Raw genomic sequence first — 23,469 nt, 5'->3', positions numbered from 1 at the left:
CAAACAAGGCAAGGATATACAATGGAGAAAATGGAGTCTCTTCAATAATTGGTTCAGGGAAAACTGATCAGCTACATGTAAAAGAAGGAAATTAGAGCACTATCTAACACCATACACAAAAATAAAGTCAAAATAGATTAAAACCTAAATGTAAGACCAGACACTCTAAAACTCTTAGAGGAAAACATAGGGCAAACACTATTTGTTGTGGTTTACCACAGTGAGATCTTTTTTGACCCACCTCCTAGAGTACTGAAAATAAAAACGAAAATAAACAAATGAGACGTAATTAAATTTAAAAGCTTTTGGCATAGCAAAGGAAACCACAAACAAGATGAAAAGAGAACCCTCAGAATGGGAGAAAATATTTGCAAATGAAGAAATGATTGGATTAATCTCCAAAATACACAGACAGCTCATGGAACTCAATATCAAAAATCCAACAACCCAATCAAAAAATGAGCAGAAGACCTAAATAGACATTTATCCAATAAGACATATATATGGCCAAGAGGCACATGAAAAGATGCTCAACATCACTAATTATTAAAGAAATGCAAATACAAACTACAATGAGGGGCTTCCCTGGTGGCGCAGTGGTTGAGAATCCGCCTGCTGATGCAGGGGACATGGGTTTGTGCCCCGGTCCGGGAAGATCCCACATGCCGCAGAGCGGCTGGGCCTGTGAGCCATGGCCACTGAGCCTGTGCTGCGGAGCCTGCCATGGGCCACTGAGCCTGTGCTGCGGAGCCTGTGCTCCACAATGGGAGAGGCCACAACAGTGAGAGGCCTGCGTACCACAAAGAAAAAAAAAAAACTACAATGAGGTATCACCTACACACCAGTCAGAACGGACATGATCAAAAAATCTACAAATAAGTGTAGGAGACAGTTTGGAGAAAAGGGAACCTTCTGTTGCTGAGTCACTGATAGAGTGATAGAGTCACTGTGGAGAACAGTATGGAGGTTCATTAAAAAACTAAAAATAGAACTACCATATGACCCAGCAATCCCACTACTGGGCATATACCCTGAAAAAACCATAATTCAAAAAGACGCATGTACCCCAATGTTCATTACAGCAGTATTTACAATAGCCAGGGCATGGAAATAACCATGGATATGGTTGATAAAGAATGGAATGGATAAAGAAGATGTGGTACATATATACAATTAAATATTACTCAGCCATAAAAAGAAATGGAATTGGGTCTTTTGTAGAGAGGTCGATGGACCTAGAGTCTGTCATACAGAGTGAAGTAAGTCAGAAAGAGAAAAACAAATATCTTATATTAACACATATATGTGGAATCTAGAAAAATGGTACAGATGAACCTATTTGCAGGGCAGGAATAGAGACTTAGACGTAGAACATGGACATGTGGATATGGTGAGGTGGAAGGGGAGGGTGGGATGAATTGAGAGATCAGGATTGACATATGTACACTATCATGTGTAAAATAGATAGCTAGTGGGAACTTGCTGTATATCACAGAGAGCTCAGCTCAGTGCTCTGTGATGACATATATTGGTGGAATGTGGGGGTGGGGGGTGGGAGGGAGGTCCAAGGAGGAGATACAGGTATACATATAGCTGATTCACTTCATTGTACAGCAGAAACTAACACAACACTGTAAAGCAATTATGTTCCAATAAAATAATGAATAAGTAATTAGAATCAGAAACCTAATATTGTGGGGCTCTGATTTGGGCAAAGGCTTAGGCTAGGTGGGAGATAAAACTGAAGATGTATAAACATTGCTTCTGATCTGAAAAGGAATCTGATCTGACTAGGACCCAGGATTCAAAACTGTTAACCACATCAGCACCATTTAATGAGTAAAGGATTTGAATAGAATATTTAAAAAAAGAAAAAGAAGAACAATCTTGGAACTTAATTATTCCTTTGAGAGTTAGAAACTTCTGCAAATGAGTCTTGGCTTATATAAGCAGTGTATTTAGGTAGAAATAACTTTGAAACTGGATATGTTTTAATTCAACAGCTAACTTTTATTTTTATATAAAAAGTGCTCACAATCAAGAATTTATTTATGTTTTATTTCTTTTCTTTTCTTTTTTTTTTTTTTTTTTTGGCCCTTGAGGCTTGCAGGATCTTAGTTCCCTGACCAGGGATTAAACCCGCACCCTCAGCAGTGAAAGCACAGAGTCCAAACCACTGACAAGGAATTCCCATCATCTTTTTTTAGAAATAAAATGTTTCAAAAAACAAAAAAGTTAAAAACCTGATAAAATGTAATTTTGTTATATCCTAATTGCTTAGGTGTGTTCTTTAAATTCCAAATAAGTAAAATAATATGAAAATATACTTTCAAATCGTTATAGAATGAATAGAAACCATATTAATCAATAAATTAATCCTGGATTTTCTTTACTCCTCCAATAGATGAATTCACAACTGTAAAAACTGATGCACATTTACATTCTGAAGTACAAATCCCCAGCAGCCAAATAATTATACAGTTTATTTTGTTATGTGCAAAGTAGGCATTTCATATTTACTTGCTATTTAAAGCAGAGTACAGACTCAATGAAGAATAATCATTAAACACTGATTATTTTTAAGAAACAATGCTATTGTAAAAATGTACACTGGTACATATTTTTGGTAATTATGTACTTCTCTTTTGAAGTAATTACAGTTTTTATAATAGATGTAAATCTTTTGAAGCCTATCTCTGAAGAGCAGTGAAATGACTGTTATTTCAGAATTGTAGAATGATAATTTGTTAGTAACCTCAAAAACCAAGTCAGGGGGAGAATTGCTTTTTTTTTTTTTTTTTCCTCCATGTGATCTGTTTCATTCTTAAGGATGGCCTGATATAACAAGATGCATTTCACAAATATTTAAAACAAGTTTGTGAAATGTCAACTGAAGACACCACCTCTGATGTGGATGGTTTCATTCAATCCATGTTCTACCAACTTATATTCTATGTCATCTTTTATAATGCTAATCAAGTGGCTAAGGTCTTCCTCTTGTTGTTTCAAATGCTGCTTGATTTCTCGTAACAGGTCTGCATCTATGTAATATCTTTCTTCAGATTTGACTGCTCCAAAATGATTCTGCATCCTGATTTGGGACATCAGTTCATTTACTCAGTCCTTAAACTGAGTAGGGTATTTAGTTCACAATGAAATGTATCTAGCTGAATTTCATCAGCTTGGATGGCATATACACTCTTCCTCTGAATTTCCTGTTTGATTAGGGCCTGAAGTTTCTATGGGAATGTCCATGAGTTTCCTCTTATATTGTGCAATTTTGGCCATAGTTGTAGTTGTAGTTTAATTCTTCTGTAATTCACCAATATCTTCAGATATGATATCTAATCTGGTCTGATGCTGCTTAGTCATCTGATCTTGAAACTTCAGTCTTCAAAGAAGTTCTTTGAAACCCACCATTGGTACAGGAATTAAGTTTTCAGAATCAGGATTATCCACTTTGACTTGCTCCCAGATAATAGCATCAACATCAGCAGGAGGATTCTGTAAAAGCTGTTCAATCTGTGCAGAAGAATGTTCTGTTCAAGTCATAGAAAGCATTACACAAAGTTGCTGCAACTGTGTTTTTATATTGGTTTGTTCAAAATGGGTATATATTACTGTAGCTGGGACTCTTCTTGAAGTACCATTTGGAGAACGCTCAACAACATAAATGACAACTTCTGTCTGATCATCTGACAATGCTTTAATACCCTCTACATTTACAGTAAGGGTCTGGTTTCCTCCCAAAATTTTATGCAATGACTCTACCAATTGCTCTTGCTGGCTTTGAATATCTGTTTCTTTTTTGTTTAAAACTAAAACCACTAGCCCATCTTCATGTTTATTATTGGGCATACAACTATAACCTACTGCCTTAAACCAGCAAAAGGGATATTCTTATTTGAATTCCGTTGGTGGAATGTTATTGTTAAAATTTCCTTTTGCTGTTCCTCAAAATGTGTGTAGTTAATTCAATTTTTCCAAAATAGCATCTCTCTCATCTCCCAGAAGCATTGGAACAGAAAGAGCACTTGCAGTATTTTTCAGTTGTTTGAACTGGGCAGGAGCTTTTTTAGGCTGAATGAAGAGACCACCTAATGTAGTTTGTTGCTGCCACTGCTGCTGTGTATTAAATCCTCCAAATCCAAGTCTAGTTACCAACTCAGTACCTAAACCATACTAGTTCCAGCTGTTGTGCCAAAATAAGTGCCAAATCCCAAACTTTGTTCTGAGTACCACCAAACAGTGCAGTAATGCTTGTGTTAGCTGGAACAGAAAAACTGAATGCAGAACCTGCTGTTGTAGATGTTGTCCCAAAAGCTCCAAACCCACCCCTGGGGGCCTCGGTGGCTGCAGAGGTACCCGAGGTGCATGAGGGAGTCCCAAAGTTGAAGGCTGTGTTGCAGGGAGCAGGGGAATAAGGTGCTGCTCCCATGGCACTCAGTGCACTTCCCAACAGCTAGCTTTTAAAGTGATTATTTCAGTGTCCTTTTTTTGTAAAAAAAGAATAAATTACAAATCTATCCCATAAAATGTTGACATTTTTGAGATATGCATAGATATAAACTGGTCATTAACAGAAGTTTAACATATTTTAGCTATGTTCTTTTTAGGATTTGTGATCTGATTTTTCACCATTAATTGCACTTTTATTAGGTACTTGTTGTGTGATAGAAAGCATTCTATTTTTAAGAATTCAAATAAAAAATTACCTAGTGTTTACACTCCAGTGACCTAAAGCCCAGGAGACAAATATATACATGAAAACCACAATGTAATATAGGGCCTTAAAATTTAAAAGTGCTGTTGAAGTTTAGCAATGTGATAGAAAATATAAAATTAAGAAGCATAATGTAAATCAAGCATATAGTGTTCCTAAACATATGGAAAATTAGATGTGGAATATTAAAGTGTAAATAAGTAGAGCATTTAATATTGAAAGAGGTTAAAGTCAACATACACAAATAATTTGCATTTCTTTACATCAACAATGATCTATCAGAAAACACTGTAATTTAGAATAGCATCAAAAAGAGTAAAATATTTAGGAACAAATTTAACCAAGGAATTAAATGATCTGTACACTGAAAAATATAAACCATTGTTGAAAGAAATTGAAGAAGATACAAGTAAATGGAAGGATATCCTTTGTTCATGGATTGGAATAATTAATATTGTGAAGGTGTCCATACAACCCAAAGTCATCTATAGATTCAAGGTAATCCCTATCAAAAGTCTAATGGATCTTTTTTCACAGAAAAAAAAAATCCTAAAATTCATATGGAACCACAAAAGACCCTGAATAGTCAAAAGACTCTTTAGAAAGAAGAACAAATCTGGAGATATTACATTTCCTGCTTTCAAACCATATTACAAAACTATAGTAATCAAAAGAGTATGGCACTGACATAACAACAAACATATTGACCATTGGAACCAAAATAAAGAGCCCAGAAGTAAACCAACACATATATGGTCAACTAAGATTTGACAATGGTGTCAAGAATATACAATGGGGGAAGGATAGTCTCTTTAGTAAATAGTGTTAGGAAAACTGGATAGCCACATGTAAAAGAATGAAATCATACCCTTATTTAATGCCATACACAAAAATCAACTCAAAATGGATTAAAGACTTAAACGTAAGACTTGAAACCATAGAACCCATAGAAGAAGGGAAAAGATCCTTGACATTGGCTTTGGTAATAAGTTTTTGAATATCATAAAGCACAGGCAACAAAAGAAAAGATAAACACGTGAGACCACATCAAATCAACAGCTTTTGCACAGCAAAGGGAAAAAAAATCAACAAAATTAAAACTCAACCTACTGAATGGGAGAAAATATTTGCAAACTACATATCTGATGAGGGGTTAATATCCAAAATATGTAAAGAACTCATAAAATTCAATGGCAAAAAATCCCAACAACACCCTAATTAAAAAATGTGCAAAGAACCTGAATAGACATTTTTCCAAAGAAGACATACACATGCCCAACATGTATATGAAAAGGTCCTCAACATCACTAGTCATCAGAGAAGTGCAAATCAAAATCACAATGAAATATGACTTCCCAACTGTTAGATGGTTACTATCAAAACTATGGCAAGTGTTGGCAAGGATGTAGTGAAAAGGAAACCCCTTGTATGTTGTTGATGGGAATGTAAACTGTTATAGCCATTATGGAAAACAGTATTGAGTTTCTGCAAAAATGTAAAAATAGAACTACCATATGATCCAGTAATTTCTCTTTTGGGTATAAACCCCAAAGTAATGAAATCAGTAACTCTAAGAGATATTTGTGCTTCCATGTTTATTACAGCATTATTCACAATAACTAAGGTGTGGAAACAACCTAAATGTCCATTGACAGATGAATGAATATAGAAAACGTGGTTTACACACAGACACACCACACACACACACACACACACACACCCCTCACACACACTGGAATATTTTTCAGCCGTAGAAGAAAATCCTGGATGAACCTGGAAGACATTATGCTTAGTGAAATAAGCCAGACACAAAAAGACAAGTATCACATGATTTCATTTATCTGTGGAATCTAAAAAAGTTGAATATGCAGAAGCAGGGAGTAGAATGCTGGTTACCAGGGGCAGGAGGTAGAGGAAATGGGTAAATGTTGGTCAAAGGATATGAAGTTGCATTTATACCGGATGAAAGAGTCTAGAGATCTAATGCATAACATACATATGATTCTATAACATATAGTGAATATCCCACAATAAAGATGTAAAAATAGCTTCAAAATAAAAGATTTGAGTTACAGTCTATAGAAGATGGAAATAACTATTCCAGGGAAAGGTCTTTGGGTCTCTCAGCAAACAAACTAACCAGGGTTTTATTTTAGGATGACCAAGGCACAGAATATATATGAATATAATAGAGAGAAGATATTTACAGTATTTGGCCAAAGTTCTGTATTCTTTCTCACTTATGTAAATATTGTTAATATTATTAACATTTCCCATTATCTTTACAGTAAAAACAATCATGTCAATGTCATGTCAATGTTTTACATTCTCTTACACCCTTTGCCAAGTAACTTTCTTTCTTCTCAAGGTTCTCATTAATGATATAATCAACTATTGTCTAACACTTCAAACTATATTTTAAGGGTAGAGTCAAGTATGTGTGTAATATATATGTTTAAATATATATATTTTCATTTTAAAATATTACATTTTATATATTTAAACATTTTTTCCATATACCTATTTCAAACCCAGGTCATCTCATTTTTCTCTCACTAACTTAGCATTGTCTTCTTGCCTCAAAATTTATGCTCTTCCCCAAACCATTCTTTTGCCTTCAAAAATACTTTTAAGTATAATTTTAATACATTATTTTGTTACCTAAAAGATATCTTTTTCTTAGAGCATTTAACTTATATTCATAGAACTACATCCAATATATAGCTTAATCTTACCTTACTTATTTCTCTAGCCTTACTGTTTTCCTTTCGTTCCTCAGATTCTACATTTCATTCATTGTGAAATCCCCGTATTTTCCCACAAGTATGTTGCTCTAGTAGATTTTGCATGCTTTACTTTTGCTCCAAACATCTCTATTCTTTAGCTTAGCTTTTCTAAGAAATCTTTGGTTCCCATTTTCCTCAGTTTAGATTACCAGCAATTACCAAATTTTATTGTATAATAATTTTGTAAACAAATATTGTAAATTGTTAATGGTGGAGCTTTTTTCAGCTTCTCTGAGTAAAAATACTTTACCTAAGCTAATCCAAAATGTCCATTACTTAAGTGAAAATTTTTGACAAAAAGTAAATGCTGATTTTATATAACAGTATTATGTAATATACAAAATATTTGCAAAATATGTTTTTGTCTTAGATTATTTTTCAAATTTTTATATCTGAATTCTGTATAACATAGGCTTAGATCAGAGATTTTCCTGCTATTATAGAGAACATATCCCTTTTATTTATAAAAATTTGGCACACATTATGGTAATAGGAGATGTCATAGAGGAAATAAAATAATCTGCTTCATTTCCAACCCCATAGGAATTGTGATATAGAGAAGGATTAACGGGTGTATGTATAGAATGGAATTGTGATATAGAGAAAGATTAATGGGTGTATGTATAGATTGGAATTAATGGGTGTATGTATAGGATGGAAGAAAAAATGCTTGATCTACTAGTGATTGGACCTCTGAAAAACACTGAGGAGTCTAAGGATAGCTTAATTCCAGATTAAAGCAAGCCATCTAGAAGGCACTACTTGTCCATGAGTAAGTCAGGAAGACTAAATATAATGGTATTAGTTGTCAAAATTAACTAGGAACTCCAGCAGGGTAAGCCATATCTCACGGGAAAGTGAATTTTCCCCAAAGGCATGTGACAGAAGACAGTGAATCTCCAAATCCTATCATAGAATCCGTTTGTGCCTTCTCCCTATTTCACATGGATGCATAAGCATGGCCTCAACACTAAATAAATAAATAAATAACTTACTTTATAGAAAGGAATGGGGGAAGAAACGTAGATTTGTTGTTGTTGTTTCTAAGTGAGAGTACTATTTCCAGGGAGCGTTTACATTATCCTATAGTTTTGATCTGGTGCAATATTTAGTTAACTGTCTTTATCTCCCTAGTAATTTTTTGATAAAGAATTGGGGGAGAAATTAGTATTCAAGTAAACTAAAATCAAATATGTTTACTTTATCTATGAATTTGAGTTACAGTGTTTGTTAATTTGCAAAACCTTCGTATAATTATCTATTTTCTTATCCGTTTTTCTATCCAAAATATAAATTCCTTAATTCATGAGCCATGCATTTTCCATCTATATATTGTCTACCTCAGGACCAACCCATGCTGAGTATACAATAATTGCTCCCTATTAAATATTTAATAAAGACATGTTAAATTAAAGGGAGATGGTGGTTACAAGATTAAAGAGCATATAGTGCAGTTTAAGAATTATTTATATTTTTTTATAATTTATATATATTTTTTTATAATTATTTATATTTATTTATAATTTACAGTAATGGAAAAAGCTAAAAATGAATAGGTTTTCTGTAGGTTTCCCATATTTTTTTCTACATTTGCTTCTTTTTGTCCCCCTTCTCTACTTTTCAAGGATAGTGTTTTTAAAAAAATTAATGAACCTTTAATTTGGGGGCAGAATTACACAATGTAGTCACATGATAATATTTACATTTTAGTAAGTTTTCTCTGACAGAAGTCTAGGAAATTTATTCAAGAGGTGGAGTCCTGAAAAAAGAATAAAATTAGAAGACTGTTACAGGGGTCATGGAGATATAAATTTTAAAAGTTATTATAGTTTTCCAAATAAGATTTTATTCAAATATGTAATGTTCATTTCACCCTTCTTATTTTATGCATGAAGATATTTATTGTTATTTATGGATAAGAAATCTTTCCTTTTTTTCTCTGAAATATATTTACATGTAATTTTTCTCCTCTGAAAAGAATGCTTATGCAGTATTACAGAAAAATGTATCATCACTTAGGAGATAATGAAAATGTTACTACAAAACTACTTTCATATTCCAAATAATGTTTTTTAAGTCATATTTTAATGCAGCTTTCCAAAATATGTCAAAAAATAAAATATTACTTTCAGGAAGTGTGTGAATGTAGGTTAAATGATTTAGACATTCCCTTCCTTCCTTCCTTCCTTCAATGTTGCCTTCATCTTTTCCATCCTCCTTTCTCTTCCCTACTCTTCTCTTCCTTTTCTCTACTTTCAATTCTTGCCTCTTCTGGGGGAAAAAAAAACCCAACACACTTTTGTCATGGGATATCACTTGTAATACTTGTGGTAAATACTTAATAACCAGCAGGAGGTGAATAACAAGGAAGCCCTGAATTGTGGATTTGTTAATTAGCATGGTGTAAATATTATGCCATCCTCCATTTCAAGCTACCAACCTGTTATCAAATGCTAGCAAAATTCCTGAAAATTTAGCATTCAGTTCTAAGAGGCAGTTCAAGCTCACTGCAGCATACCACTGTTTACTTTAGACAGCCTAGAGAATACAAGTTTGTACACCATAAGGACCTTCAGATTTGAAAGGGCTATTTATGTAGAGGTGTACTTGTTATCTGACCCTAGAAGTATGAACTGGTACAGGTAATAGATGTTTGTAGTCCCATAGGGAGTGGATTCCTTAAAAAAAAAATGGAGTAGTTGTAGTAGCTCAACATTGAAACCATTTATGTACTTAACATGAGAATTTCTTCTTCTGTAATAGTGTGTTTGCTGATTTGAAGGTTCTACATGGATTGTAATGTTACTAATAGTTTTAAAATACCATGAAATAGAAATTATCATTTGAAACAAGGTACTAACCCAGAATAGCAATTCAATATGTCAAATTTTAACATATATAAAGAATTTCAGGTTTTCTGCCCTAAGTCCTCTAATTATTTTTACTTTTCAGAAGAACCAGCATAATTTTTCCTTTGCTAGTACAGGGAATGTTTTCATTCAATTCTCATGATATCTTACAAATGAACAAATAAAATGTTCTAAAACTTGATAACCAAGAGCTATGCTATGTCAATTTAACACTTTATGCTTTTCAAAGGATTCAAAGGATTTTGACAGTAATGTTGGCATATGTTTACACATGATACTCTTTCTGGGCACTAATGAATTAGTTTCATGTGTACATTTGCTTCTAAAATATATTATGTTCTTTCTCTGTTCTAATTTTAAAACATTTATGTGTATGATTAGTAAGTAAGGAATATTTTTGTCTAAATTTCTGCATAAACTAGGGCATTACTGTGTGTGTTATGATGGAAGATGTTTATGATATTTAGCTTTGATATTTATTTTTACACCGGTTTGGAAAGAAGGTAGGAAGAAGGAAAGAAAGGAATAAATCTTACATGCACAAGTATGTCATATAATGAGGACAAATGAGCATTTTCTCTTTTTCTAAGTTTAGTTGTTAACTTCATTAGTGATGCCATCAATAGCTTGACGAACAACAGAGCTTTCATCTTCTGCAAGGAGCTGATGTATCTTTCTGACTTGGTTCTTTCATTGTGCCACCTCATTTGTTGTTACAAATCAATGCTTGTGCAGATATTGACCAGGTTGGAACTTAACGTTTTACCTGGGGATTGAGAAATGTGGAATAAAACCCAAGAGAGTGGCAAACAAGCCCTGATCAATAGTGTGCATTTTTCTTCTTCCCACATTATTTGGAATATATTTTGGTGAAATAAAATGTAGCAAAACTGCTAACCTCTATTGCATATATCACTCATATATGTTTCCTTATCTGATCTAGGTTTTAGAGTGTTACAACTGTCTATAGCATTAAGATATTTATCTTAGTTTAAAAAATAAACATATGACTCAAATTAGTAGTTTATGGTAATTGATTATTTCAATTGAAAAGAGATGCAGATATATCTTTTTCCACAGTATTTTTTAAAATTTATTTTATTTTTTATTTATTTTTGGCTGGTTGGGTCTTTGTTGTTGTGTACGAGCTTTCTGTAGTTGCAGCGAGCAGGGGCTACTCTTCGTTTTAATGTGCGGGCTTCTCATTGTGGTGGCTACTCTTGTTGTGGAGCACGGGCTCTGTGCTTCAGTAGTTGTGGCACTCAGGCTCAGTAGTTGTGGCTTGCGAGCTCTAGAGTGCAGGCTCAGTAGTTGTGGCACATGGGCTTAGGTGCTCCGCAGCATGTGGGATCTTCCTGGACCAGGGTTTGAATCCGTGTCCCCTGCATTGGCAGGCGGATTCTTAGTCATTATGCCACCAGGGAAGTCCCTATATATATCTTTGAAAATCAACAAATACATAAAGAACATATTGAATGTTGTTCCTACAATTAGTCATTCAAAATATTTTTTACTTTTCATATCTCCTTATAGAGGTGTCTTTTATACACAATAAAATGCACCCACTTTAAACATACAGTTGAATGAGTTTCCAAAAATTTGTATGTCCAGTTAATCACCATCTCAATGAAGATATACAACACTTATATTCCACCAGAAAGTTCTATTTTGTCTTTTTACAGCCAATACCCCTACTCAAACCCAACCCAAGGCTACAGATCATTTGCTTTCTGTCACTTTAGTTTTGACTGTTATAGACGTTCATATTAATACAATGCCAGCTTCACATAAAAAAAACAGTGTTCGTTTCGTAGCATGCAGGTACAACTTTTATAAACATCATTACTACAAGTACGTATGAACACTTCTCTAAATGCAGCACAAAGAAATATCACATCCATTTATTGAAAGAATACTCGTCTCAAAAATAAAAATAGGGAGAGGGGTCAAGATGGCAGCGTAGAAGGACATGGAGTTCACCTCTTTCTACAGGAGCATCAAGAATAAATCTGAAAATGGAACAATTCTCACAGAGAATCTACTGAACACTAGCAGAGGACCTTGGATACCTAAAAGGACAAGAAAATATTCCCTTGTAATCAGGTAGTGTGAAAGAGAGAAAAGGGAAAAAAGAAAAGGGGAAGTGGGACTGGACCCATGCTCCTGGGTTGGGGGAGCTAAAGGAGAGGAGAGGTTCTCCCACCCAGGGAAGCCTCCTCACCAGTGGGGAGATCAGCTGAAACAGAGGGGAGCTTTGGGGGCCCAGAGGAGAGCACTGTAATTGGTCTGTGACAGGCAAGACAGAGTAAGACCTACACAGATGGTCCATGCACAGCCCTGCATGTCTGAGCCTGAGATGTGTGTCTGCCAGAGCAGATGGAAGCTGGGGGCCGGAACGTGGGTTGGAGAGCAGGCCTGGGGAGGAGACTGCTGTTGGCTGCTCAGAGACAGCCTGAGGTGATGAGACTGAGGAACTCCGCAACCGGGAATGCTCCTGGAAGAAGCCAGGAGCTCCTTAGAACTGAAGCATCATTGTTGAGTGACATGCAAAGGGCAGGCTGCCAATGCAGCCTCTCTGCCCACGTGCCTGCCCCCACCTCTGCAGGCACTAGGAGGGCCCCCCAGCAGAGCAGGTTCATGCGCATCTGTTGGTTGCTGCCTCCGCTCCCTCCTGCCTGGGCAGAGAGCAGATGCTTGTGAGTGGCCCACACACAGAGGTGGTACTGAAACCAAAGCTGAGTCTCAGGCATTATGCGACTAAAGAAAAAGGGCTGAAATCTCTCCTTGCAGCTTCATGAACCTCAGATTAAACCCCCATGACTGGTTTGGTAAAGTCAGCATCTGTGGAACATCTGAACAGACAAGTGCTCATGCAACTGAGACAGGTCTAGCTTTAGCAGCTGTGGGGCTAGGTCAGAGTCTAAGCTGCCCTCATGGCACCCACAGTGGGTCCAGATCCATGATTACTGCAATCCTGGGACCTGACATCAGTGGATCTATGCTGGTGGCCTAGTGAAAACAGCACTTGAAAGACACCAGAGTCAGTTGCTGGCATACATGTGGCTAAGGTGTGGACGAGAGCAATGCCAACAACAGAGTAACTTGTGAGCTTCAACAATGGGTGAAAGGTGACACAACAGAGCATGCTCACAGGTTAACATCTCCAGAGAAGTAATATTCAGTGACTTCTCTCCCAGTGGGAGTGCTCCAATCCTGCCTAACTTATACCCCTTACACTACGAATCAGAAACACAGCTAAGAAACAGAACTGGAGGCCTCTACTGGAATAACTAAGGAGCAGACCCTGTCCATAACAGGGCAATGACAACCACAGAGCAAAGGGGAAGCCCCACTCCATATCCAGGGCAGGCTCTGGTCACTACAACACCAATCAAAACCCCTATCAAGAGGATAACGGCCAGCATACACTGAGGAAAGAGATGACAGACATCCATTCTAAAAACAGTCCTCACACCAATAATAATGATGATGATGATAATAATAATAGTAAAATATTAAACACACACAGGCTACACAGGGAGTTTCCCACATAAATATAGTCGCCCCACCACAGGACATTCTGAGGGTCTGGCACCATGAGGAAGAACCCCCAGAACATCTAGCCTTGAAGGTCAGCAGAGAGTGAGTGTAGGAGTTCCCCAGTGCTGGGGGAAACACTGACTCCACTCTTCAAGGGTGCACATCATGTCTCACATGCACCAGGACCCAGCACAAAGCAGACCTACCAGGTCTCCTGGGGAGGCAGGGGTTCTTTGTAGCTCACTGTGGGGGAAGGACAGAGGTAGCAGAGACCCCAGGGAATATTAACTGATGTGAGCTCTCCCAGAGGTCCCTGTTTCTGCACCAAGACCCATCCCTGCCCAACAGCCTGCAGGCTCCAGTTTTGAGTTCCTCAGGCTGAACAACCAGCAAATGCTAAAGGAAATTCTCTAGACAGGGTGGAAAAAAGAGTCCACAACTAGAAACAAGAAAATCACAAATGGGAAAGCTCACTGATAAAGACAAACATAAAGTACTAGAAGGAAATCATCCACACACAGATTTATCAAAACTGGCAACTGTGAGGAGAGTACAAATTCAGGAGATGGGAATTGCATTTGAAATTAAGAGACCAGCAATTTAAGACAACCTTGTATATATGCAGACTCCTATATCAAAACCTCATGGGAAATGCAAACAAAGAAACAACAATACATACACACACACACACAAAAAGCAACCAAATGCAATAAAACTACCATATGATCCAACAATCCCACTCCTGTGCATATATTTAGAGAAAATCATAATTCAAAATGATACATTCACCCCAATGTTCTTTGCAGCACTATTTACAATGGACAGGACATGGAAGAAACTTGATTTCCATCAACAGAGGAATGGATAAACAAGATATGGTACATATGTACAATGGAATATTAGCCACAAAATGAATGAAATAGTGCCATTTGCAGTAACATAGATGAAACTAGAGGTTGTCATACTGAGTGAAATAAGTCAGAGAGAGAAAGATAAATATCATATGATATTGCTTACATGTGGAATCTAAAAAAAAAAGGTAGAAATGAGATTATTTACAAAACAGAAATAGAGTCACAGATGTAGAAAGCAAACTTATAATTACCAGGGGGAAAGCAGGGAGCAGGTGGAGGGATAAATTGGGAGATTTGGACTGACATATGCAAACTACTATATATAAAATAGATAACTAATAAGAACCTGCTGTATAGGACAGTGAACTCTTCTCAATACTCTGTAACGACCTACATGGAAAAAGAATCTAAAAAAGAATGAATATGTGTCTGACTCACTTTGCTGTACAGCAGAAACTAAGACAACATTGTAAATCAACTATACTCCAATAAAAATATTAAAAGAAAAAATAATAAAACATAAAAATAAATCAGAATGGCCATCATCAAAAAGTCTACAAATAATAAATGCTGTAGATGGTGTGAAAAAAGGGAACCCTCCTATACTGTTGGTGGGAATGTTAATTGGTACAGCCACTATGGAGAACAGTATGGAGGTTCATTAAAAAACTAAAAATAAGGCTACCATATGATCCAGCAATCCCACTCCTGGACATATATCTGTAGAAAAACATGGTTCGGTAGGATACATGCACCTCAATGTTCATTGCAGTGCTGTTTACAATAGCCAGGACATGGAAGCAACCTAAACGTCCATCAAGAGAGGAATAGAGAAAGAAGATGTGGTACATATATACAATGAAATATTACTCAACCATAAAAAAAGAATGAAAAAAATGCTATTTGCTGCAACACAGATGGAACTAGAGATTGTCATACTGAGTGAAGGAAGTCAGACAGAGAAAGACAAATATCATATGATATCTCTTACATGTGGAATCTAAAAAAGGGGTAGAAATGAACTTATCTACAAAACAGAAATAAAGTTACAGATGTAGAAAATCAACTTATGGTTACCAGAGGGTAATGGCAGGGAGGGATAAATTGGGAGATTTGGATTGACATATACACTCTGCTATATATAAAATAGATAATTAATAAGGACCTACTGTATAGCCCTGGGAACTCTACTCAGTACTCTGTAATGGTCTATATGGGAAAAGAATCCAAAAGAGTGGACATATGTGTATGTATAACTGATACACTTTGCTGTACACCTAAAATTGACACAACATTGTAAATCAACTATACTCCAATAAAACTTAAAAGTAAATAAATGAAGTAAAATGCCAGCACTTTATGAGAGTACAAGTTTGTCCACATTCTTGCCAATACATGATAACATTTCACCAATGACAGATGATTTTGAGAAATGTTTGTGCTAATTGTTCATTTGTATATCTTCTTTTTGAAGTTTACTCAAAAATAAACTTTTTATTAGATTATTAGTCTTATTTGTGAACTCATAGATTTTTGCATATACTGAATATAAATTGTCAATATATATTATGTGTATGTGTATATAATATATATAATACATGAATATACAATATTTACATTTAATTTGTAATTGAAAAGATACATAACTAATTTGAATAAAGACCAATTAATCTTTTTTTTAATGTTTAGGACTTTCTATGTCTTGTATAAGAAGTACTCACCTATAAAATATATTTTAATCTTTTGTAGTTTGCTATATTATTTATCTTGACACAATGTTGTGTTTGGTGTGAGATAAACCCTACGTTATTTTTTTCTTATGAATGTCTAGTTGTTTCAGCACCACTTATTGCAAAGACTCTTTTTTCTATATTGAGTTGCACCAGTGCTTTTGTTAAAAAAAAAAATTGACCCTATAGACATATATTTATTTCTGAATTATTTCTGTTCTGTTAATCTATGTATCTGTGAGCCAATACTGTGTTCTCTTGAAAAATGTAGCTTTATATTCTCTCTCAAATTTAGGAAGTTTCTTCCTTGAATATTTTTTTCTCCCTTTCAAAATTATTTGGCATATTTTTGTTTAGAATCAACCTGTAAACTCCTATTAAAAAATGGTGTGAAATTTTGTATTTATTATGAATTTAAAGCTGAGCAGGACCTTGTGGGGCCTTTCTGGGTAAAAAAGCCAATCTGTGTCCCCTGTTTCTTGCTTGTAGAAAAATGGCGTCAGCCTACTAGACCTTCCCTGAGTTCCAAAGGGTGGATTCAAACAGTTACTAATTAGGTCAGAGAGTGAATGCAGAAACTAAGGAAAGGTAATCAAGGAACAATAGTGCAGTGATGGGACAGGGTCTTGGTTCCTCCTCGGTGCTGTGCATAGCAATCTGATACATATCTCTCAGTTCTTCTACAGGAGGTGGGATCCCCACCCAGGTTGAGGATGGTAACTTCAGACAGAGCACAAGCACATAGATACCAGACTGGTTGGAACCAGAAGGTTGATGATTAAGATTCCTAGAACATCACCCTGTTACCTCACCAGCAACCAATCAGAAGAAAGTCACACACCCTGCAGCCCTCTTGCCAAATTTTGCCTATAAAAACTCTTCCCCAAAAGCCATTGGGGAATTTGGGCTTTATGAGCATGAGCTGCCAATTCTCCTTCTGTGGCCCTTGCGAACTCTGTTCCAAACTATGACATTTTAGCTTGTTGGCCTCACTGTGCATTGGGCACAAGAACTCAGGTTTGGCAATTAAATTTATTGTTCAAATTGGAAAATAATGCTCAGATATTCACACTGTGTAAGTACTGTGAATTGTTTAGATTACAGTAGGGTTTTGTAGTTTTTTATTTTCCAAAGTGATCTATGACAATCTCCTTCTCTGGTACTCTGCCCCATGAACTCCAGACTCAGATTACCGAAATCCAGTTGCTGTCTCCCTATCTCAGTGAATCTTCTTTGTTCTGTTAGGCATTGATCTCCATACCATGAACAGAAAACTGCATTCAGGCAAATTGCATAGGTGACTGTGGTATTCACTATTCTTATTTTTTCTTCTCTTGTTGGTCATTGTCCTGCATTATCTATTATCCAATATCTAAAAAAATATTTGTTTCATATATTTCCCCCAATTTTCTGGTTATTTATGGAAAGTAGATATGTATGTTTATCAGACATTCCATTTATTAATAGTACAAAAAATAAGTCACATTCTCATATACTTTTATTATTAAGATTTTGGTGTTCTTACCCAATCAGTTTTATCACACACACATTTTTCAATATTAGTTTATTAAATACTTAACACAATTCCATTAAATAGGTATCCATATGCCCCCTTTCCAGATGAGAAAATTGAGAATATTGAGGCATGATATATTTAAATAATCTGCCAAAGATCAAATGTCAAGTAAATAATGGAGGAAGTATTTGAAACCAAGAAATCTGCCTTCAGGAGCAGGATAACTCACAGGTTTATTCTAATAATTGTATACATTAATAGCTCTCAAAACACTTACTACATGACATAGCACACAATAAATGTTTAGCATATCCTTTTTTCTAATTTGATTGGCACTGTAGTGGGTTGCATAAGGTCCTCCACAAAAGATATGTCCAAAAACCTAACCACCAGAACTGCAAATATAACGTTAGTTGGATAAAATATCTTTCCAGATATAATTAAGAGTTTCCAGGTGAACTCATTCTGGATGTACAGTGGACCCTAAATCCAATGAAAGTTGAGGTGTGCTTATAAGTTAAAACCAGAGCAAAATTTGAGACACAGGGAAACACCGTGAAGGCAATGTCAAAAATGGAGGTGAATTTGGAGTTATGCAGCAGTAAGCCAAGGAACACCAATCATTTTTGCAAGCCACCAGAAACTAAAAGAAGGTATAAAATGGATTCTCCTTCATCTCTTCCAAAGGGAATTGACCCTCTCAAAACCTTGATTTCAGACTTCTGGTTTCTGAAATGTGAAATGGTAACCTTCTACGTTTTTTTTTTTTGTTTTTTTTTTGCGGTACGCGGGCCTCTCCCGTCGCGGAGCAAAGGCTCCGGACACGCAGGCCCAGCGGCCACGGCCCACGGGCCCAGCCGCTCCGCGGCATATGGGATCCTCCCGGACCGGGGCACAAACCCGCGCACCCTGCATCGGCAGGCGGACTCTCAACCACTGCTTCACCAGGGAAGCCAAACTTTCTACCATTTTAAACCTCTCAATTTGTGGTAATTTATTATGACAATGACTGGAAATGAATATGGACATTATTCTTGTTTATATTATTATATTTGCCTTTTATACCTCATTTTAATTTAATATATTAATGGCTTCATAAAATTCCAGCTCCTTGTACACCATATAATAATGTAAACCGTTAAACTGATATTTTAAATTTTATCATTAAAACTAATATTCCAATTAATCTCTTCCTGAATAAATATTTTTATGGATTTCTATTTCTTTAGGAAGCATTTATAACTATTTACTAAGGCCTAATGAATCCAGACAAATAAAAGCCAAAGTAAATTGCTGATGAGATATCAGAGTGTTGTATATCAATTATAATTTATCATCTTAGTTGTATGTCCACTGTCAATTTTTTGTCATGGAGTAATAGAGTGCAAATAAAAAGTTTGCAGTGTTTTGTTGTTTTTTTTTTTTAATTAAATGTACATAGAGGTAGAAATTTTAGATGCTTTATTTCATTTCTCTGCTTAAGTTTAAAGAAGTTTCTAAAATATTATCTTTTAAGCATTTTAGTCATTATGGAAAACATCAAAATGTAGGACTCTTAAAATTTAAGGTAATAAGAAGAGCTGAATTTAATTAAATTTAAAATCTTATTGGTTGCAGAAATAATGAATTTAAAATTTTATTATTTTAGTGACTGGGGAGTTATAAATGCACATTAACAGTCAAAAACTAAGTTTAAACATATTGCTGATTTTTTTCTATGTATGAATAAACCAAGAATTATGATCTGAAAGAAAAAAAACCATAATTTTCTACACAATTGGATGTCTTTATTTCATTATTATTGATTGGACAGAATAATTTACACTCCCTCATTCTTGCTCATCACTAATGATTTTCAAATCGTCAAATATAACTTTAAAAATAAATTTTGAGGGCTTCCCTGGTGGCGAAGTGGTTGAGGGTCCACCTGCCGATGCAGGGGACACGGGTTCGTGCCCTGGTCTGGGAAGATCCCACATGCCGTGGAGCAGCTAGGCCCGTGAGCCATGGCCACTGAGCCTGTGAGTCTGGAGCCTGTGATCTGCAATGCGAGAGGCCACAACAGTGAGAGGCCCACGTACCGCAAAAAATATATATATATATATATATATATACATTTTGATATTATTCATCAAAGGCAACTATTATTCTGTTTAGTGAGATATAGTATTAGGGTTGTCTGTGGAAAAGATGATTGAGGAGTTTCCAATCTAGTTCAGAGCTGTAACATATGTGGACTCAGAATAGGAAGATAATCTATCTAATTGAGCAACCCACAAGTATTTTGTTTTAGTTTCCCATTTTACAGCCCATATTTTTAGTTCTTTTCAATAATTTTTACATTCTGGCATTTTATTAAGTTCTGTCTTCAATCTTTTCATTTTCCTCTCATTCATTTCCATGTATTCATATATCTTCTTTTCATATGGCTCCAAAATCCAAGTTCTAAAATAATATCTCCCATGTGATTTAGTATGCATTCTTGAATAGCTAATAATTCTACTAGAATGTAATGTCAATCCCTCAAATTCAATGTATTTACAAACAATCTATTTCCTGATACCAAATTAGTTTTTTAAAATTATCATTCTTATTGTTTTATTAAAGGCTCCGTGCTGAAAAGCCTCTAGTCCTATATGACAACATCCTCTCTTTCACCATACTGCCTCCACCTGGGGGTCACAATTACTTCAACAAATTTCTCATCTTCTTACTTTCCTTTCTATGTCTCTTTGCAATTTGTGAAGGCTCTTTTAATTATCAAGGAATATTTGAAACTTAATTGCCTACATGTCTTTACATTTTCTCCCCATATACACTCTGGTTATTATCATTATCATCATTTCATGGCACTACTTCACCATGTAACTCCTTACCCAAAAATACTTGGCTACTTTTTCTGTCTATATTAAAGTGGATAATATAGAAGAGTGATTTGGGTCATATAAAAAATTACAGTGCTTATATTCTAGTAAATGTGTAAAATAGTTAAGGTAAAAAAATGAATTACATACAATGTGACCTAAAAATCCAACACAGTACTTTTTCCTTATAGATTTCCTTTTTCCTATATATAGACTGAGAATTATTATGTCTTCAAAAAGGCAAGAATATATATTTCCATATATTTTAAAAATTTATTTGAGGGAGATAAGGCTTTCAAAATAATTTTATTTTATTTATTTTATTTATTTTAATTATTTTTAGCTGCCTAAAGAATTTATTTATTTTTAACACTTTTATTGGAGTATAATTGCTTTACAATGGTGTGTTAGTTTCTGCTTTATAACAAAGTGAATCAGTTATAAATATACATATGTTACCATATCTCTTCCCTCCTGCATCTCCCTCCCTCACACACTCCCTATCCCAGCTCTCTAGGTGGTCACAAAGCACCAAGCTGATCTCCCTGTGCTATGCAGCTGCTTCCCACTAGCTATCTATTTTACGTTTGGTAGTGTATATATGTCCATACCACTCTCTCACTTTCTCACCGCTTACCCTTCCCCCTCCCATTGGTAGTGTATATATGTCCATACCACTCTCTCACTTTCTCACAGCTTACCCTTCCCCCTCCCATATCCTCAACTCCATGCTCTAGTAGGTCTGTGTCTTTATTCCTGTCTTACGCCTAGGTTCTTCATGACCTTTTTTTTTCTTAAATTGCATATATATGTGTTAGCATATGGTATTTGTTTTTCTCTTTCTGACTTACTTCACTATATGACAGACTCTAGTTCCATCTACCTCACTACAAATAGCTAAAATTCGTTTCTTTTTATGGCTGAGTAATATTCCATTGTATATATGTGCTACATCTTCATTATCCATTCATCCGATGATGGACTCTTAGGTTGCTTCCATTTCCTGGCTATTGTAAATGGAGCTGCAATGAACATATTGGGACATGACTCTTTTTGAATTATGGTTTTCTCAGGGTATATGCCCAGTAGTGAGATTGTTGGGTCATATGGTAGTTATATTTGTAGTTTTTTAAGGAACCTCCATACGGATCTTCATAGTGGCTGTATCAATTTACATTCCCACCAACAGTGCAAGAGTGTTCCCTTTTCTCCACACCCTCTCCAGCATTTATTGTCTCTAGATTTTTTGATGATGGCCATTATGACTGGTGTGAGATGATATCTCATGGTAGTTTTGATTTGCATTTCTCTAAAGATTAATGACGTTGAGCATTCTTTCATGTGTTTGTTGGCAATCTGTATATCTTCTTTAGAGAAATGTCTATTTAGGCCTTCTGCCCATTTTTAGATTGGGTTGTTTGTATTTTTGTTATTGAGCTGCATGAGCTGCTTGCAAATTTTGGAGATTAATCCTTTGTCAGTTACTTAATTTGCAAATATTTTCTCCTATTCTGAGGGTTGTCTTTTCATCTTCTTTATGTTTTCCTTTGCTGTGCAAAACATTCTAAGTTTCATTAGATCCCATTTGTTTATTTTTGTTTTTATTTCAATTTCTCTAGGAGGTGGGTCAAAAAGGATCTTGCTTTGATTTATGTCATAGAGTGTTCTGCCTATGTTTTCCTCTAAGTGTTTGATAGTTTCTGGCCATACATTTAGGTCTTTAATCCATTTTGAGCTTATTTTTGTGTATGGTGTTGGGAGTGTTGTAATCTCATACTTTTACATGTACCTGTCCAGTTTTTTTTCACAGCACCACTTATTGAAGAGGCTGTCTTTTCTCCACTGTATATTCTTGCCTCCTTTATCAAAGATAAGGTGACCATATGTGCATGGGTTTATCTCTGGGCTTTCTATCCTGTTCCATTGATCTATATTTCTGTTTTTGTGCCAGTAACATACAGTCTTGATTCCTGTAGCTTTGTAGTATAGTCTGAAATCAGGGAGCCTTGCACTGGAATTGTAGATTGCTTTGGGTGGTAGAGTCATTTTCACAATGTGGATTCTTCCAATCCAAGAACATGGTATATCTCTCCATCTATTTGTATCATCTTTAATTTCTTTCATCAGTGTCTTATAATTTTCTACATACAGGTCTTTTGTCTCCTTAAGTAGGTTTATTCCTAGATATTTTATTCTTTTTGTTGCAATGGTAAATGGGAGTGTTTTCTTAATTTCACTCTCAGATATTTCATCATTAGTGTATAAGAATGCCAGAGATTTCTGTGCATTAATTTTTTATCTTGCTACTTTACCAAATTCATTAATTAGTTCTAGTAGTTTTCTGGTAGTATCTTTAGGATTCTCTATGTATAGTACCATGTCATCTGAAAACAGTGACACCTTTACTCCTTCTTTTCCATTTTAGATTCCATTTATTTCTTTTTCTTCTCTGATTGCTGTGGCTAAAACTTCTCCTTCTGCTATATTTTGGAAAGTTTGAGAAGGATAGGTCTTAGCTCTTCTCTAAATGTTTGATAGAATTCACCTGTGAAGCCATCTGGTCCTGGGCTTTTGTTTTGTTGGAAG

General features: G+C 35.4%; 2 pseudogenes; one reads left to right on the top strand and one right to left on the bottom strand.

Annotated features, from left to right (window-relative positions):
* Positions 1–2,886: 2,886 nt before the first annotated feature.
* LOC102994658 (nuclear pore complex protein Nup54-like) lies at positions 2,887–3,858 on the bottom strand (annotated as a pseudogene).
* A 398-nt stretch (positions 3,859–4,256) lies between these two features.
* LOC102990942 (WD repeat domain phosphoinositide-interacting protein 3-like) overlaps positions 4,257–23,469 on the top strand; it is a 190,011-nt pseudogene continuing 170,798 nt past the window's right edge.

This window comes from Physeter macrocephalus, chromosome 13, assembly GCF_002837175.3.
Source record: "Physeter macrocephalus isolate SW-GA chromosome 13, ASM283717v5, whole genome shotgun sequence".
In the NCBI taxonomy this organism is placed as follows: domain Eukaryota; kingdom Metazoa; phylum Chordata; class Mammalia; order Artiodactyla; family Physeteridae; genus Physeter; species Physeter macrocephalus.
The sequence above is the reverse complement of the archived record's forward strand: the minus strand, read 5'-3'. Positions and strand labels throughout refer to the sequence as shown.